The 20,263-nt window shown below is 42.9% G+C and overlaps 1 long non-coding RNA gene across 1 annotated transcript in view; it reads right to left on the minus strand.

Annotated features, from left to right (window-relative positions):
- Positions 1-2,141: 2,141 nt before the first annotated feature.
- Positions 2,142-20,263, minus strand: part of LOC118548646 (uncharacterized) — an 83,891-nt gene continuing 65,769 nt past the window's right edge. The window contains exons 2-3 of the long non-coding RNA XR_013446312.1: positions 12,883-13,038; positions 2,142-2,544 (exon numbers count right to left, since the gene is read on the minus strand). This is a non-coding gene — a long non-coding RNA (uncharacterized LOC118548646). The remainder of the gene's footprint in view (positions 2,545-12,882; positions 13,039-20,263) is intronic.

Consider the following 20,263-nt stretch of genomic DNA (forward strand, 5'->3'; position numbering starts at 1 on the left):
TGTTCTTTCACTGTAATTTCATGTTTTATAACTTATTCTAAGGAAATAAAATTAATATTGAGAGTAAATATTGAAGCAAGGATACTTATCCTACTCATTATACTTAATATCAAAAAGTTGAAAAGGCTCTGAATGTAAATGTTCAGAAATTATAAATTACAGGATACATATAAGATATGATATGACACAATTATGAATAATTATTATTGCAAGTAGTTTTCAATAAAACGGAAAATATTTCATTCTAACGGAAGATTTTAAAACTCGCAAGATGCAGAATGGTATACATATTGTTTGGTTATAATGCACTGAAAAAGCTTAGGAATATTGAATCAAAATGGCCAACCCAGTGCTCATGAATATTTTTCCATTCCAACAACCAACATCTCTAAAACATGACAGACAAGTGGGGTTTTTGGGGCAGTGGGGAGGTTTGGGAGGTCAGTTCAAACGTTAATAATGCTATAAAAAGCATGCTACCATCAAATCAGAAATTTTAAGGAACCCTTGAAATAGGGGAAGCAGAGAAGACTACGTTGACAAAGCAAATTACATGTGAAACCACGTTCAGGGGAGACAGATGCACCTGTGGGATCCACTGGTCCTGCGCTCCGAACACGATGGAAACAGATACAATGAACAGGAGGGAACCTTGGGGCAGCCATGGGAAGATTCTAATAACCCAATCCAGGTCACCAGGCTGGTAGGTCCCTCCCACCACAAAATTACGCCAAGAAGTAGGCCTGTTGGGTTGTTTGCCTCAGGCTAGAACAGTGAGTGTAAGCGCTTAGAAGGAAGAGGCAGGAAAATGCCTCAGGGCGGCGGTGACACCCAGAAAGTACAGGGAGCCCCTAGACCTGGGGGATGAGTGACCGGTGTTCCCTGCTCAGGACTGGGGCTCTGACGCGCATCTGCTACAGGTAGAAAGAAAGAACGTCCAGAAACAGGCAAAACCAGATTCTCTTCCCTTTTTTCACATAGGAAAATTTCAAACACATACGGATTAAGAGGATATTACAGAGGACCCGTACTCACTGCCAGGCTCCCACAACCACCCCCATTCCGTCATTCCTGTTTTATGTACACCTTTAATTTTTTTCTGGGGCATTTTAAAGCAAATCCCAAGGACCATATCATTTCACTCACAAATACAAAGTGTGACTCTAACACATAAAGGACTATTTATTTATTTTTAAAGATTTATTTATTTATTTTAGAGAGAGTGCGGGAGGCGTGCGGGGAGGGGCAGAGAGAGCCGGAGCGAGAGAATCCCAAGCAGACTCCACGGAGCCTGACCAGGGCTCGATCCCAGCACCCTGAGATCATGACCTGAGTCGAAGACAGCTGCTTAACCAACTGAGCCACCCAGGCACCCCTTTTCCAAATTTCTGATCCACGGAACCTGTGAACATGACATGGTTGTTGTTTTATACCACTAAGTGGTAAGGTCAGTTGTTTCATATCAGTAAAAATCAGAAACACTAGTTCATGTTCAGTTTCCCACTCCCCCCCACCACCTGTTTCAAAATTTGCTTTATGGTTCACTTATTTCAATTAGGATCTAAGCAAGGGTCACACATTGCTTTTGACTGATATTTCTTTTTTTTTCTTTACTTATTAATATTGATCTCCATATATTATTTTTGACAGGTAGGACTAGGCCTTAATCAATATTGATCCTTTTCAAATAGCATAGATGTTTTCTCGACTTCCATATACCCCACACATAATAGCTGCATATTTCAAGGGCAGAATCCGTTCCATACCAAGATATGTGTATAGTCCTAGAATGTTAAACAAGGGTTTACTCTGTATTTCAAAAAGAATATTTTTCCACAAGGAAAAAAAAATTATAATTTAATCATTTTATAGCAACTTGAGATGTAATTCATATCCTATATAATTCAAAGTATACAGTTTAGTGATTTTTAGTATATTCACAAAGTTGTGACACCATTACCTCAATTGACTCTACAACATTTTCATCATCCTAAAAAGAAACCCAAACTCATTAAGAGTCACTCCCACTCTCCCCCAAACCCCCAGCCTTAGGCAGCCACTAATCTATTTTCTCTATATATAGATTTGACTATTCTGGACAATTTCATACAAATGAGATCATACCATAATGTGGACTTTTGTGTCTGGCTTCTTTTCTATTAAATATTGTTTAATCCACGTTAATTTCCTCTTCTTTTTTTCTTTTTCATTTTTATGCAATTTATTTGTGAAGAAACTGAGTCTTTTGTCTTATAAAATAACTTGTAGCCTGCTTTGGTTGATGTATGGACATTGATCGCCATGTTCCTCTTTTGAGCTGTATTTCCTATAAAGTGATGGCTCCAGCAGCGTTGGCAAACTTTTTTGATAAGGGGCCTGATAATATTCTAGGCTTTGCGGGCTACTCAGCGCCGCCATCCTGGCACGAAAGCAGTCATAGATGATATAGAAATGAATGAGCATGTCTGTGTTCCAAAAAAACTTCATTTTCAAAACAAGCAGCAGCCTGATTTGGCCCATGGGTCACAGTTTGCCGGCCCTGATCTAGAAGAAAAAACGTTATCGAATACAAAAATCAGTCCACAGTCCAGATTCACCAAATAGTTAAGGGAGACCCAAATTATGAAAGGAAAACCAAACTAAACAAATCTAAAAACCAGTATCTGAAGAAACAGTATAAATAAAATAAACAGAAGAAAATCTTGAAAGAAGTACTGTACGTGGAATATTCTCAAGAATGAAGAGATGGTACTGTGTTCCTTAAGCAAGCAAAGTGTTGTGATGATAAGTATTTAGAGATCTTGGAAATGAGTAATACAGTCATCGAAACATAAATCTCTGTAGACATGCTGAATAACAGCCCTTCGCTAGCAGAGTAGGCTGAGAAATTGTTCCAGAACACTATACTAAAGAAAAAAGAAATGGAAATACTAAAAGTTAGGAGACTATCGAAGTTACACCCAGAAATTCCACCATCCATCTAATAGAAGTTACAAAGAGAACAGAGAGACAGAGCAGAAGAGATAAGCAAAGGAATAATAATAGAAAATGTTTCCTTGAGCTAAAACAAAAAACAAATGTGATTCTTTAAATAGAACGGCCCAGTGAGTAACAAGCAGTGCAATTATAGGGGGCGGGGGGTACCTTGTACACGGACACATGATGATCGTTTCAGGACTCCTGCTATAAAGACTTTTCTGTCCCCTCCATGCATCTCCAGAGTCTCACTCAGTGACTCTGGGTTGGAACGTGAAAATCTGACTTTTGTTCTTGTGCTTCCAAAACCACTGCTCCAGGTGAACCTAATTTGCAGACAACGTTGGCAACAGCTGCTTTCTAGAGCAATAATCTGCAACTCTGAACCGAGCCACCCTTACCCAGCCTGAGACCCATTGTCTAGCCCAGTTCTCCCAGACGCCTTTTAAGCTAAGAGTCCCATTCTCCTTCCCTGGGCAAGCATCTCTGCCTTGGTGTGCCGCTGTTAACCCCCCTCCCTGTCACCCCCACAGAGCAAGATCCTCCTTCCACCTTGTGCCCAGTGCCCAGCGTTTTATCGGCAACTCTTCCAATGGCCCTCGCATCTCCAACATTTCTTGGCCCTGAACTAGTGCTCTCCGGACCCCTGTCCTGAGGGCCCCAGTCCCTGACTCCTATCCTTTGCCTCATTTTCAAGATACTGGCTCTGTTGGGATTCATTTATTCACCTACCACGCAAGAGCTTAGTGCATGCTGAGCACTGTGCCGGGTCCTGGGGAAACACAGCTGAAAAAGACCTGAAGCTTGCTCCTTCCAGGGACTTCTAGTCGGGGGCAGATACCAGAGGGAAGAAGTGGACTACCGTGTGATCCGGGGTATCATACAGTGTGGCTCCAAAGACAGTTGGAGCCACCTGACCTTGACTTGGCCAAAGTTCTTACACAATTTCAGATTCTCGGAACTGGTCCTCTGGATCATAATCCTATGAGGACGTGGCCCAGGAAACGGTATTTTAAACAAGTTCAAATAATTTGTATGACCATAAAATTGTGATGACCGCTGGCCTTAAAGAGCTATGTCCAAGGTCTCTGATTTGGTTTGGAAGGAAGCTGGGGAGTGTGAGAAAGGGTGGTTCGTGAGCAGCCGGGTGGGTGTTTAAGGAGGAGTCACACCCCACAACGTTGCTGTGCTAAGGAGTCTGGCCCTTAAAGGAGGAGCTATAGGGAGCCAACGAAAGTTTCAAGGGAGGGGAGGGGTGGGAGCAGCATAGTGTAATTTTTTTTTCAAAGATATTATTTATTTATTCATGAGAGACAGAGAGACATAGAGAGAGAGAGGCAGAGGCAGAGGGAGAAGCAGGCTCCCCGCTGAGCAGGGAGCCCGATGTGGGGCTTGATCCCAGGACCCCAGGATCATGACCTGAGCCCAAGGCAGACGCTTAACCGACTGAGCCACCCAGGCGCCCGGCATAGTGTAATTTTAAAAAATGACTTTTAACATTATAGGAGGATGGAGGATGAATAGAGGTGAGTTGGGGGCGGTGAGGGGGTGAGCCCAGGGGGTGGAGAGACTAGTGAAACATGGTGGGGACTGGAGCTAGCCCAGTGGCAGAGCAGACAGAGAAGGGGGAGCTGGAGGTCTGTTTGGGAGATGCACCAACCTCACTAGGTGACAAGAGTCAAGGCTGGACTTGCAGCTCCTGTCCCCTGTGCTCGCCCCAGCCCCATGGGATGGTCAAGTTCTCAGTCCCAGTTGCTTCCTGCCCGCCCTCACCTGCCATACCCTGTCCTAAAGTATGCCAGTTATTGGAGGAAAAACACACATAAAGCATACTTCTTTTGTACCTTTATTTTCATTGCCCTAATTGTTAGAGACCTTATCCTGATAAATTAATTGTCCTTCATATTTTGTTCTTACAAAAACCTAAATACTATGGTGCTGCTTTCCTGTTGGTTCTTAGCTTCAGAGCTCTTTTAAAGGTTCATGCCTAAACTACTCCTTCAGGTTCCCAAACAACCTCAGGGCAGCAACTCCAAGAAAACGCAAGGGCAGAACTGACCAGCTGCTCCTTTCTGGATGCACCCAAACTTTCCTGCAGTGAGAAGAATGTCACACGCCCACCTTCACAGGTTGCTCCAGATGGCAATGAAAAAAAAGAACATGCATTTTACAAGTGAGTTATGAGTGGTCACACAAAGGGTTACTCAATTCATTTCCACTCGGCTGAGAATTTGGAGGTAAACCCTTTCAAGCTTACATAGGTCACCTGGGACTTCAAAAATAAATGATTTAGAGCTGTCCAGAGTGAAGTAATGGTTATTGCTGATTAATCCTGATGAACACTCATGATACAGTAATAAAGTGGGTATTATAGAACTATAGGCTCGATAAAATAAGTTCTGTCTCTGTAGGAGAGATATAAAACTGCATTAACAACTGAAATAAATTATATGTGTGATAATGAAAAGATTCAAATAACTGCTTACAATTTACAAAGCACTTTCTCGTTTATTACCTCATTTGAGCCTCACAAAAATTCCTTAAGGTAAATCGTCTTTATAGTTCCATTTTATAAATGAGAAAACTGAAGACCAGAAAGATTAAGTGACTGGCCCAAGGACGTACAGCCAATAAGACATTTCTCTATATCAACTAGCATGCTTTTGGCTGCAAGTAACAGAAAACCCAAATTAAAGTGTACTAAACAGTAGGAACTACTAAAGAAATGTAGGAACTCCTATAACAGAAAAAGTCTAGTGGGGCAGTGGGCTTCAGGCACAGTTTGATCAGAAATCCAGCCCTGTCTTATTTTGACTATCTTGGATTTATCCTTTTTGTTTGTGTCAGCTTTATTCTCAGGTTCTTTTTTCATTTTGTAGCAAATGCTGAAGCAGTTTCAGGACCTACCACACTATCTAAGAAGGAGAAAGGACTTCCTTCTCCTATCACCAAACCAATCAGGCTTCATTTTTATCACACCAGGGGCCAAGGGAATGCCAGGTCCTGACTGGCTCAGGACTGGGATACATATCCATGCATCAGCCAAAGACCATGTCAATCGAGGCCACCACCCAGCAGCTGGGGACTGGTTGAGTCTCCTTCAAACCCCACGGCTGCTATCCACCACATGTCAGACTTGAATGCATGACTTAGAATTCTGAATCCTTTGGGTTTGTTTGGTTTTGGGCTTGGGGGTGTTTTTCTGGATCTTACATATTGTCAGCCTTTATTCCTGGAACAGACAACTCTGTGTAAAACTGTTATTTTTGTGCATGTAAATGGGCCTAAGGAGGTCCTTAGGTGACCAGAAGTCCTCCCCAACTGGTACGCACCAAGATGGGACCCTTCTCTGTGTGTGTGTGGCCACAATCCGTGGAGTCTGTGGTTTCCTGGTTTACTTCTCCAACTCACATTCTTCTACATTCTTTGGCCCCATTCATTTGTGTTTCAAGCACATTTTTGTTTCTTTGTGTCAGGGCCCAGCTAGGAAGACAGAAACCACTTTGAATATTTAAAAGAGAGGAAATTTAATGCAATGAGATGAAAGAAATTTAGAAGCCAAACCAGGGATTGTGAGGCAATCCAGAGACTAGCCACAGCAGGAAGTTGCTGACACTCCTAGGGTGGAGGGACAAAGGGAGGAGGTGAGGCTACCCAAGCCCAGGGCCTGGGATGGCCCAAAGGAAGCTGGAATCATGGCAGGCTTCCGGGGAGAGCTGAAGCCAAGGGAGGGAGGCCGCAGCTGCCAGAGATGCCACCCCAGTCCAGAGGGAAAGGGAGAAATACACTGACTTCCCCTTCCTCCGGCTCTCCACACGCCCACCGGAGCCTCCCATGGGCCAGACCCAGTGAGGAGCTGATGACAAGGGGCCTGAGAACCTGAGCCTGGAGGGTCAGGTGCTCTGAATACAGAGCCAGCGGAGACAGGGTGAGGAAAGGATCTCAGCCACCCAGAACCAGCACACTTGCACTACAATACCACCCATGCTCGTTGTGGGAAAATTCTAGGTAACACAGATATACAAAGAGAAAAAGGTAAAAAATCATGATTTTATTAGTTTTTTCAGTTTTATTGGTATGTAATTAGACGTACAGCACTGTATAAGGTCAAGGTCATAATGATTGACTGACCTATATTGTGAAGTGATAACCACAATAAGTTTAGTTAACATTGATCATCTCATACAGATACAAAAAAAAAAAAATTTTTTTTTAACTTGAGATGACAACTCTTAGGATTTGTTCTATTAACAACTTTCCTATCTACTATAGAGCAATGTTAGCTATAGTCATCATGTACTACATCATGTCCCTAGTACTTACTTATCTTATAACTGGAAGTTTGTATCTTATGACCACCTTCCTCCAATTTCCCTACCCAGCTGGTAACCACAAGTCTGATCTCTTTTTCTATGAGTTGGGTTTTTTTCTTTCTCTTTTATCTCCCTCCCTCCCTCTGTCCCTCCCTTCCTCCCTCCCTCCCTCCCTCCCTCCCTTTCTTTCTTTCCTTCCTTCCTTCTCTCCCTCCCTCCTTTCTTTCCTTTCTTTTCCTTTCTTTTCCTTTCCTTTTGATTCCACATATAAGTGAGATCATACAGTATTTGTCTTTCTCTGTCTGACTTATCTCACTTAGCGTGATGCCCTCAAGGTCTATCCATGTTGTCACAAATAGGATTTCCTTCTTTCTCATGGCTGAATATTTTTGTTGAACGTGAGTTTTGCAAGTGAGTATATGCATGTTTTCAGTGAAGAATAAACTAGAAAATATTCCTATTTAAAAAAAGAAAATATTTCTATTGATTGTCCTCCTTCCTGAGTAGAAACAAATGTCTATATTTTTTATGTTTTTGCCTAACAATGCAGAGAAAAGTAACCGCCCTGTGTTTTGAATATGAAGACATTCAAGAATGGGTTTTCATATCTGTGTTAAATTTGTTTTGAAATAAACATTTTCAAAAGTTAGGCTGCAATGAACATGGGGGTGCAGATATTTCTTTGACATAGTGTTAAGAGGCAAAGTTAAATCTGCCAGTCTCAGAGACCTGCTGAGGGCTGCCTCCTGCTCATTAGTCAGTCACTGTGGGGGTCAGTGTTCTGGTCCTTTCCCTGTCGAAAGGCCAAGCATTCTAGCAGTTTGACATTTTGTTATATATACCCTAAAAAATTCAGTTTCTCTTCTCTATCAAGTCAAATGTGAAAAAATAGATTTGACAACTGTAGTAAGAAGCTTTATTTCTTCCAAGAAACCGATTTGCTCCTTTTCCCAAATAACACGAGCTATATGACTTATCAGTTCTCCTCTTTTTGCCCAGACTACCAGGAAACTCAAAGTTGCCTCTCATACTAAGACTAGCACATTTTAGCCCTTCTGGTGGACATGTGCTTTTTTTCTCTTCTCCATGTTCCAAACTATGTTGTTTCATGTCAGCTCTACGGTGTATGTGTATGAGTCAAGAAGACAGAAAGAAATACAGACTCATAAGGGAGAGGCCCTTGAATTATTTCCCCAGAGGGTTGCTGGGGCATCACTTTGCCCTGTCCAACTTTGTCCACTTTAAGCCAGCACAGGGGAATCATTTGCCACAGTGGAACAGATCCTGTCTACCGCCCTCCCCAACAGCAGATGGCCACTCCGTACAAATCCATGTCATACATCATTGCTGAGTGAGACACCACCATCCACTGGACAAATCACTAGCATCTTTGCTCCAACTCAGTAGGCTAGGAATTATATGTGTGTGCTCAATAGACTCTGGTTCAATAAGTGTTCAGCTGTGGGGGCCCTACTGAGCATCTTCACAATGGAAAGGGGTGGAGCTAGGGGCTTCCAGAGGGATTAGGGTTAGATGTTTAATTACACTGGGCATTTTAATTAGGTCAGGCAAAGCTTTTGCAAAGAGGTGAAAGCATTGTCCCTCCAAGCAAGCACCTCTCTGGCCTGTTTTGCTTCCTTGATTCACAAGTTAGTCTCTTTAGAATGTTTCTCTTGTCCTTTGTTTATTTGAGGCTGACAGTCTGGCATCAGGCCCAGTTTAATATAATTTTTACTGTTGCTATCACATCCCCAATTCTATCAAGAAGGTTATTATCATGTTGTCTAAGACACCTTACAATGGTAATTATCAGGCCAGGTGCACACCCATACTCACCCCACCCCACCCCTTTCTACTTTGAATTTCAGAAATGAACTCTATGCTCACTCCCATTCCATTGAGACAACAACAACCTGTGACTCGACGGCATGGCAAAGTAGATATTTAGCGATTATCTAGATCATTTGATTGGGATAGGCAAACAATTCATATAATTTAGGTTCTAGAGTATATCTGCGGGTCTAAAAGACAGGGAAAATCTTCCAATAGCTTATAATTGCTTCAGAGTTCTATAAACACATAGGCTGCTTTTATAGCAAATTTGCTTCCCTAATTATGTTTTACATAATCTAATGTGTTCATATTAATTTGTATTCTCTAAGCATATACCAGCCCAAAGGTATGTTGCCTGGTAAGCTGGCGAGGAAAACTGACCACAGGTGATCATCAGGGTAGAGCTGAAAGTTGGCAATAACAGGAAAGATCCAGTACTGACAAAAAGAAGGAATCACTGCAGCATTTGGTTTGGAAAATGGTGTGTGGGTGTGTGTGTATGTGTGTGTACGTGTGCGTGCACGCACACACGCACACACACACACACGCAAGCAAGCACACATGCGCATTGTGTGCAAGTTCCATTGTTGGTTTCGGTGCAGAGTTGGGTCAGACCCTTAGCATGACTTTAGAACATGGGCATTGATGGTGAATGATGGTAATAATAACCCACTTCAGGGGTGTGGATGTTAGTCATTAGACATACACCTCTGGCTTTGAGCCAAGACTTGAGGTGGAGTCTGAGCCTGGACTTGTCCAGGAGGCCTATGCCTTCAGCAGGTAGAGTCTTACTGCAAAATTATATCACACTAACAATGAGACTTACTGGAAAAACAAATAAAATGCTTTAAATGTTTAAATGCACTTCCAAGTATTCATCCTCCAAATATTTAGACTCTGAGCTGACTGGGCCAAGAGCCCAAGCTTCCTGTGCATGCTGGATGGTTCCAACAATCTCCCCAAGATCAGCAAATATATAACGACTTAAAATATCATCCTTTTGGAGCCAAAAAAATTATTCCCCAGGTATTGCTCCAGGAAATCAGCTAGGTCTCTGTCCAAAGGCCTCCGTAACATCTATAGAGTTGATTCATTTTTAATAAACTTTCACCAAGACCTCCATAAGACCATGGTCTGTGTCCACTGTGAGGTTGCACCATAAACAAGAGTGGATGGAGATTTGGGGGTAGAGGTGGTAGGAGGAAAAGGAAGGAAGAGGGAGAGGGAGGCAGAAAGAGCAACATGTTGAGGAAACTGGTCACCATCGAAGGCTTTGATGCCTGAATCAAGTCTTCAAGAGGAAATACGAGAAAACCAGGAATTTTGTTTTTGTTTTTTAAGGGATGGGAAGAGGAAGGCGAGGGCAGCAGAGACAGATTTCCTTTTGCATTTAAATTTCTCTAAATTCAGTAATCATAAAATTCATTCTCCTTTTCCCAGGGATATTCATACAAAAGCTTCCCTTTTTTGAAGCCTCCACAGCAAAAAAAAAAAAAAAAAAAAAAAATCTGATTCTAGAGTTTAGCCATCTCTTCTTTAACTAAGAAACTCCACCAAATTAAAGAAATACCCTTCATGTAGACCTTGATTCTAGAATATTTTATTAGTACTTCATTCAGTCTTCCCTGTGGACTAGGTAGAACAGTGGAGTCAAATTTTACATGCATTTGAAGACATGAACAGACATTTTTCCAAAGAAGACATCCAAATGGCCAGCAGACACATGAAAAAGTGCTCAACATCACTCGGCATCAGGGAAATACAAATCAAAACCTCAATGAGATACCACCTCACACCAGTCAGAATGGCTAAAATTAACAAGTCAGGAAATGACAGATGTTGGCAGGGATGCAGAGAAAGGGGAACCCTCCTACACTGTTGGTGGGAATGCAAGCTGGTGCAGCCACTCTAGAAAACAGTATGGAGGTTCCTCAAAAAGTTGAAAATAGAGCTACCATACAATCCAGCAATTGCACTACTGGGTATTTACCCCAAAGATACAAATGTAGGGATCCGAAAGGGTACGTGCACCCTGATGTTTATAGCAGCAATATCCACAATAGCCAAACTGTGGAAAGAGCCAAGATGTCCATCGACAGATGAATGGATAAAGAAGATGTGGTATATATACATGGAATATTATGCAGCCATCAAAAGGAATGAGATCTTGCCTTTTGCAACGACGTGGTTGGAGCTGGAGGGTGTTATGCTGAGCGAAATAAGTCAGTCAGAGAAAGACATGTATCATATGACCTCACTGATATGAAGAATTCTTAATCTCAGGAGACAAACTGAGGGTTGCTGGGAGTGGGGGGTGGGGTGGGAGGGATGGGGTGGCTGGGTGATAGACACTGGGGAGGGTATGTGCTATGGTGAGTGCTGTGAATTGTGCAAGACTGTTGAATCACAGATCTGTACCTCTGAAACAAATAATGCAATATATGTTAAGAAAAAAAAAAAAGAAGATAGCAGGAGGGGAAGAATGAAGGGGGGGAAATCGGAGGGGGAGACGAACCATGAGAGACTATGGACTATGAGAAACAAACTGAGGATTCTAGAGGGGAGGGGGGGTGGGGGGATGGGTTAGCCTGGTGATGGGTATTAAAGAGGGCATGTTCTGCATGGAGCACTGGGTGTTATGCACAAACAATGAATCATGGAACACTATATCAAAAACCAATGATGTAATGTATGGTGATTAACATAACAATAAAAAAATTTTTTTAAATTTACATGCATTTAACTTTTGTAAGTTTGATTATGTGAAAAAGTCAGAGTGGGGTGGCATGGGGTGGGTACTGGCTGAGAAACAGTCCACCAGTCCCTGGCATGGCACCTTCTTAAGAGAGATACAAGGGCAGTTTTGATTGTCTGTGGCCTTCATCTTGTGGCTGGCTTCAGAACCTGACCCTCCGATCAGACACATCAATGCTGAATGATTGCCCCTTGGGAAATGGAAATATAAAAAAGAAGCGGAGTCATTTTTCTGATGTTTCTCAATCTGTACCATAAGGAGAATCTTGGCTTTCTAAATCTTTGGGCCCAGCTACAAAGCCCACCACCATCTCTTTCACCTTTTTTTTCTTATTGTGGAGTACAAAAATGGGGTCCATTAACGAAAAGTATGGGAGGTAGAGCCTTTCTTCCTTTCTTCCTTCCTTTCTTCCTTCCTTCCTTCCTTCCTTCCCTCCCTCTCTCCTTCTTTCCTTCCTTCCTTCCTTCCTTCCTTCCTCCTTCCAATATTTGTGGAATATCAACAATGTATCAGGTGCAGGATTCAGCAGTAAGCTAATGCTGAGTCAAAAAGGGAGTCAAAAGACGAGTCTTGACTTGGTTATGTAGAACTAGCACTGTGACACTGGGGGACCTGTGGATCCTTCTGGGTCTCCATCCACCAAAAAAGGTGGGGAAAAAAATGGCAAGTAAGTTCTAAGCTTTCTCCCAGTGATAAAATTCTGTGAAATCAACTTAGAAATATTTTCTTAAAACTTAAAAGAAAAAGGGACGTTTGGGTGACTCTAGTGGGTTAAGCGTCTAACTCTTGAACTCAGCTCAGCTCTTGATCTCAGGGGCATGATTTTAGGCCCTGCATTGGGCTCCACGTTGGGCATGGAGGCTACTAATAAACAAACAAACAAACTTAAAAGAAATAGAACAAACTGTCCTTACAGCAACTTCATCAATTCCTGACAAGCACTTTGCCCAAAGCAGCTCTTGCCTCTCAGCTTCGCCTTTCCAGGCTGCAGCCAGCTCCACTCACCTCTCTCCTCCAGACTCACCATCACCTCCTCCTCCTCTCAGCTCTGGGGCTTCCAAGCAGACACTTCCACAAAATGAAGAGATGTCTTTCTCGATTTTGTTTCCTGTCGTGGATGCTGTCTTTCAGGTCCCGGGAGGGTGATTCAGGCTTCAGTGTCTTGATGAAAAGTAAGGACAGCCATGTTATGGACAAAAGTATGGAAATCGATCTCTTGTAAGATTAATCATACTTTCGGATTGTGCAAATGCTCCATTTTCAATGACTGCATCATTTGTAATGTGGCTTTGTATGCTATCATCGGGCATGTGAGCCTATTTGCACTTAGTTGGTGAATTTGGCAATAATAGTGGTTCAAACACCAATTGCCTTTGTTTACTCCAACCTTAAAAAAACATAATGAAACACTTGGTTACTCTCAAAGGGAAAAATGTTCTTATAAAATGCCTGAATGTTTGTGATATCCTATCAGGGAATGTTGGCCAAATACTACTATGGGTAATACCTGCTTCTTAGTTGTTCTAGCCAATCAATGAATACATATTTGAAGGAGGCCTATTCAGTCAACAGGTGACCTTAATTCACTCCCCGAGCATTAAGGAGAAGATTAAAAAAAAAAAAAGTGTAAAATTTCCTGATATCACAGGAGATGCGGTGGAAAGCCAGGACACTTAAATTTGAATCCCACTTAAGTGATTCCAGGACAGGGACTCTGTCATTGTGAGCTTTCTATTCCCTGCAAGGACATTAATGACTCCTGCTCTATCTTTCTCATAAAGTGCTGGAGAGGGTAAACTGATGGCACGTAAGAAGAAGGGGTTACAGCCACGGAACGCTCCCATCACCAAGCACTGAGCATATCTACTCCCTCAATCTTCACGAGAACCCCATTTTATAAGAAACCCCATCCCTGCACAGGGGAGGGGCTCACTAATAAAAAGTGGAGCTTTTTATCCCAACCAAAGCAGAATCCATGCATTTACCCCCATATGATAATCGATTACACAAAGGTAGCTACTAAAATGTTTTAACACAAAAGAGGAGGAAAAAACTTTTCTTTACCCTCCCCCACTTATAATGGCAAGGGGAGGGGGTAGAGAAATGTCTGCAATATTTTAAGTGTACATCACATGATTCAGATGACTTTGCTAGGTTAACAGCATGAAAATGTTTCACATCATGTGGCTTTCTTACAAAGTTACGATGCTTTTGACTTATTAGGCTTTAAAATATCACACATTTACGCAACAATCCCACATTTTCCTCTTGAATTTACATTCCAACAAATGAAAATAATTTTTTAATATGATGGCATTACAAATTGCTGGACTCCAGGGAATCCAGCATCTCTTGCTTTCTGCCTGCTTCTACGGAGCAGGCAAAAACTTGAAAACCAAAGACACCAGCAACCTTCCAGCAAACAAAGGCAGTCATTATGTTTTCTGCACTTAGGAGCTTTTCCTCTGCCAGGCCAATACAGAGAGTACTCATCTCCTTCCAACTCCCAAATCTCTTGACTTCCTCCTTCTCCTTCTCTCTGTCTAGGGCCTTTTGAATGAGATGGCCAATAAGCCCCTTGTTTCAAATCTCTGCAGGAACAAGTGGATGCTACTCTCAGTGTCCACTAAACCATAAGTCCTTTGAGGATACAGGAAGACATCCACCAATCTCAAGATCAAAATGCAACAAGGGGAAGTGTGCAAAGAAAGGAGGGGCTGCCCACCACTGCCTTCTCTTACAAAAATGGTAGAATCTCTGGGGAGAGCAAGCGGTTTACTCTTGCATAGTGCATACACTTAGCAAGGGTTCAAGAATAATATTCTCTACTTAGTTTCACTTTTTAAAATGTTCTTATAGTACAATAAACAACACTATTAGGAACTGAGTACTTTGATACATGTTCTCTCTCTGAACTTCACTGTGATAGGATTTGAACCTATGTCCTGCAGACACCAACACTCCGGCCCTTTTCTTTCTTTCTTTCCTGCCTTCCATCTTTCTTTCTTTCTTCCTTTCAAAAGAGAGAGCGGGAGCAGGGGGGAGGGACAGAGGGAGAGGGAGAGAGAATCTCAAGGCTGGAGAATCTCAGCCTGGAGCCGGACGCTTGGCTCAATCTCACAACACAGGGCTGGATCCTACAACCCTGAGATCATGACCTGAGCTGAAATCAAGAGTCAGACGCTTAACCGACTGAGCCAGCCAGGCACCCCTTTCTTTTTTCTTTTCTTTTTTTTTTAAAGTAAGCTCTACACCCAATGTGGAGCTTGAACTCACAACCCCAAGATCAAGAGTTGCACACTCTGTGGACTGAGCCAGCCAGGTGCCCCCAACTCCTGCCATTTTCTTAACAACAGACTGACCTGAATGGATTCCCAAGATCACAAAGTAGCCATTTATGATCATATTTTCTTAATTATTTCATTCCATGTTCTAAAATATGTGTAATTGTGCATTTTCAGGAAAACAACATCAAAAGATCTAAAGAAAATGGGAGGGAAAATTTCTTTCTGAATTTTTTTGGTTTTAGTTACAAAAAGCAACACATCCACTCTAAGCACTCCTTCCCCTCTTTGGTTTTGTAACTCCTGTAATGTTTCCCTGGCCCCCACTGCTAGGAAGGGGTAATTGGGTAAACCCAGAGAGGGTTATCAACCGATAGCCAAATCAACAGAAAAGATCAATTTGAAAATAAAATGGTTTGAGATGGATTGACTGCTGGAAAATCAGGGTAGCCATCTCTTTTTAACATGTCAGCACATGTCCCAAATAGTGTTCTCCAGCCTGCTATTCGCTTCCACTGTCCAACTAAGTAGGAATGCCCAAGGGAATAGGACCTTGTCACCTCCCTTGCCTCCTCCCTGCTCCCACTGGCAATCTGGCAGTATTCAGCCCCAAAGGTAGGAGTTTCATCTTGATATGTCTGGACTGGCCCTGGGCCATCCCAACAACCCTAGCATTTCTATTGTCACTTCTCTCAGCGTGGCTGTTTTCACAAAGAGGACATTCTTAATCATGCAGTAGGAACTGGGTCATCACAGCTAAACTCACCGCTTAAAAGAATGAGTTCTGCTAGACAAACATTCCCTTCCAAGTGTGAGGATGTCTTGACCATGATACAGGGTAAAGCGTCCACCATCATGTTCTTCCTCAACAGGTGGTGGGGCGGGGTGCTTCATCCCCAAGAAAGTCCAAGAGAAAAAGGAGAAGGACCATTTCAGAACATGTAATGTTGTCCAACAAGTCCAACTTAAGTGGGGAGTGGTTAATACTTGCAGGTATAATGCCTATCACTAGTTATTTGGGAGAGCAGCATGGGAAGTCACCATCAGCTCAGATGACCCGAAGCACACAAGTCAATTAAGCAGCCCAATGAAGGTGAGACGGGGCATGAGTGCTGCCCAAAGACGGTGCCACACCCAGCCCGGCTGGGTCTGAAGCAAGCCTCCTGATAGCTGAATGTGTTGTGAAATACTCGTAAACTCCTTGGATAAGTAGCTCCCATTCTTATGATAAATAGAGACTCCCAAGGAAAAAGTACCAGTACTAAGCCAGAAGACAAATTGATGCAGAATGGTGGCATCTGCAATACAGAATAGCCTTGGAGGCTCTTTGATCTGTGCATTACTATATTTGGCTCAAGGCCCCATTAAAACCAAGCCATTTATGTTTGGGCCAATAAATAGAGCTAATAAAAGTCATCCTTGCACTGGGACTGTGTGAATGGGGGGGAACACAGGCTACGTGCGGCGTTTGGTGAGTGCGGACGCTGACGGCACTGCTGCTCTGTATATGCAGGTCCCTCTGCACCCTACGTGAGCAGGGCCCGTAGCACCCAGCACAGCAAAGCAGAGTAGAAGCTTCTCCAAGCCCCAGCATAGAAATTTCATTTGACCAATATGCACTGAGCATCTACTAGGTGCCAGAGTATAAACAGGAAGTATACAGAGATGAATAAGAAGTAGGCCCTGCCCATGAGACTCCTGACTAGAACAAAGGCATTTATGTCTCCCCAGCAATAACGCAGCTCAGACCATGATGGTGGCCAAGCACAAGGAAGAGCAATTCATTCTACGTGGGCAGATTCTGGAAGACTTTACAAAGAAGGTGCTATTTAGTCGAACCATAAAGAAGGAGTGAAAAGAAACTAACAGCTAGAAAAGGGTGGTATTCTGAACAGACACAAGCTAAGCAAGACTTTGAAGAGCTGAGGGGCAAAGGCAGCTAGAGAGAGTGTTAGAATTCTGACAAGGACGGAGTGCAAAGCCTGAGGCTGGAAAGGTAGGTCAGGACAGGCTGCAGATGGCCTGGAATGACTTGCTGTGCCTGCACTTGACCTTATTTTTGTAGGTCAGGGGTTGTAGGCATTTTGCATTTTTGTACTTTATATTGGTTTTTAAATTTTTATATTTCAACAGAACTTTTGTCAAGTGATTCCTACATGAAACTTGAATGTATATATAACCAAGAGAAGTGACGCTTTATCAATACAAACTGACTTTTATTATCTCAGCTTTATTACATTTGCGTCTTCTTAAATTAACCAATGGGAAAAGTTGTAATCGTTCCCACGTTAGTCAAGATTTTTTTCCGAGCGCGAGTGACAGAAAACCCAATCTAAACTAACTCAGGGAAGAAACAAAAAGTGGGGGACAAAGAAGGATTTATTTACTTCTGTAAATCCAGAAGTGGTTCTGGGATTCAGGAGAAGCTAAAGGAGTACAATCAAAGCTTTTTGCCCATTGTAACGCAGCTCCGCATCCCTCTGCCGGCTGCTCCGCTCTCTAGAAGGGCTTCCTCGCAGTGGTGGCCCCAGGCTCGGAGCCCTGTAACCAGCTTTGTCAGTTGTCATCTCCTTCCCAAGAGAGCCCAACACAGTCCCAGAACGAAGCCTCAGCGGCCGGGCCTGGCTCACAGGCCTATCCCTAACCCTGTCACTGGCCTGACTATGTTGCCTACTGAGTGACCACCCAGAGTCTCCATGGACTGAGTGTGGAGGCAGGTGGTGTCTCAGAGGGAAACTGAGGTGCTTCTACCAGAAGAAGAAAGGATGCTGGGCAGGTAAAAACAACAGTTGTACAAATATAACGTGAACATTTTAAATTAGGGATAAGGAATGACAATTAATAGGCTTTTATCAGTCTCAACACCCAGTCTGCTTCTGTATTTTATTTTAGTTGCACAGTATTGAGAAAATCCCAATTAACATAGGGAGTGGTTACAAATAGTAACCTTTTTTTATTTTTTTAAAAATATTTTATGTATGTATGTATGTATTTATAGAGAGTGTGCATATGTGAGCGGGGGGGGGAGGGGCAGAGGGAGAGAGAGAATCTCAAGCAGACTCCCCGCTGAGCATGGAGCCCATTGCGGGGCTCGACCTCGCGACCCTGAGATCATGACCTGAGCCAAAATCAAGAGTCGAACCCTCAACCAACTGAGCCACCCAGGTGCCCCCAACAGTAACTGTTTTTTAAACAGCATACGTGGACCCCCCAGGATGTTCTTCCATTAAATGTGTGCCTAAGTTTGAAAGGAGACCAAAAGTTGAGTAACAGGAAATTCTATGTCAGAGTTTAATTACAGAAACCACGATGAGGCTCCTTTGTTGATTACAGTGTTCACCCGGAAGATGCTTCTCAAATATGTCTGTAATAGATGATGATAAATTCAACAATATCATTTTTTTTAAAACTCCGATATCGCAGTGACTATGGTCCCGAGTCCAAATACAGTGAAATAAACGTTGTTTTGCTATTAAAGTCACAATTTGAAGTTTCAACTGAAGTGCTGACATGTTACCAGCAAGTAAGCATGGTGACATTATAACCCCACACTGCCAAATCGTATTAAAAAACATCAGCCAGTGATGTAACTCTTATATCAGAGTCCTATTTTGCAAAGTTTCCTTTTCGGAGAAAATAGTGATTTCTCATCTCAAATGAAATAGTAATAAGAACACCTTCTTTTGACACAGTAGATAAATATTACCAGAAAAAAGTAAATTCAAGAGCTCACAACCTTGTACATTCCAAATAACTTTGAAAATCCTGGTTTGATGATCATGTCTTATTAAACTGACAATATAGAGAGTATTATTAACCACGGTTTTAAAAGACGCTGCTACCTCCTTAACAGCAAGCCTTTCTATGAAACTTTCCAGTGTCTTTTCTAAAATCACATTTCAGCAACAACGTTCCCCACTACTCTGCACCACTGTACCATTCTACATTATTTTATTTTTCTTGGTGTGAATGGCATGCTTTCTTTCCTAGACTGAAAAGCTCCGTGAGGCTGGGACTCATTCATCACATGCTTCCTCCTCATACAGGACAGTATAATGTATCCTAAGAGCTTAGCGTGACGTCTGATAGGAGGCAGGACTCAATAAATGCTTGGTAAATAAATGCATAAAAATAATTAATGTGGCTTATTTACAACAAAGTTGAAGGGGAGGTTTTGTCTAGCCATTGTGTCAAATAAAATTCCTGAGACGAAACAGTTTTGTACTCCAAATTAAGGGCAGCCAAAATCAAAACCCAAAAACTTACCTCCTTCAGAGAAATGCTCTCTGACTGAGCTCTGTGTTTCGAGGGCTCTTTTGGCCACACACACGCTCACACTTTTCACCAGTCATTCATTCATCACTCATTCATTCATCATTCATGTGTTCGTGTACTGTCCTGGTTGCTGAGGATGTTTTAAGAAGGCATTGAACATAGTCCTTGACCTTAAGGAGCGTAGTCAGGGAGAAGCATAACAAATCATCATAAGCCACCTGATTCGTGCCATAATAGAGATATGAATATTACATGGCGTCGATCAGCCTTTTTCAGGTTGCCAGGAAGACAGGCGTGCTCTGGTGCCTCGGGTTAATGTGGTTTGTTGTGAGGATACCGGAGGAAGTGGGGAAGAGCAGGAGGCAGCTCTAGCAGCTGCCTGGCGGAACTGGGAATGTCATTCAGGTCATAGCATACCTCCAGCCACCTGTTTTTCTTGACATGGCTTCAGCAGTAGGCATGCGTTGCTCCTTCTCTAATGCTCTGCCAGTGTGGTGACTCAGCTACACTCTGCCTCTGCTTTTCTCTGCTCGTGCTGCCAAATCCCCTCGGCACTTCTTTTCCTCCACGCCATTGCTCCCGTTTTGTCATGGCCCCCACCGCCATGGGGACAGGGCTTTCTGACTGCGCTCAGGGCGTCCGCCCATTTCTACCCAACCTTTTGGTTTAGCTCTCCTCCTCCCCCACACTCAATAGGTTTCAAATTCAAGTGGAATTTGAAGAGGCTTTGCGTGATTGGCCAGTCATCATCTAGGGAACAGGGACCACATGGGGCGGAGCTCTTGCATCAGCCCATTTCATCGGCTGCTGGACACACAGCCTCAGGT

This window comes from Halichoerus grypus, chromosome 3 (genome assembly GCF_964656455.1).
Source record: "Halichoerus grypus chromosome 3, mHalGry1.hap1.1, whole genome shotgun sequence".
NCBI classification, from domain to species: Eukaryota; Metazoa; Chordata; class Mammalia; order Carnivora; family Phocidae; genus Halichoerus; species Halichoerus grypus.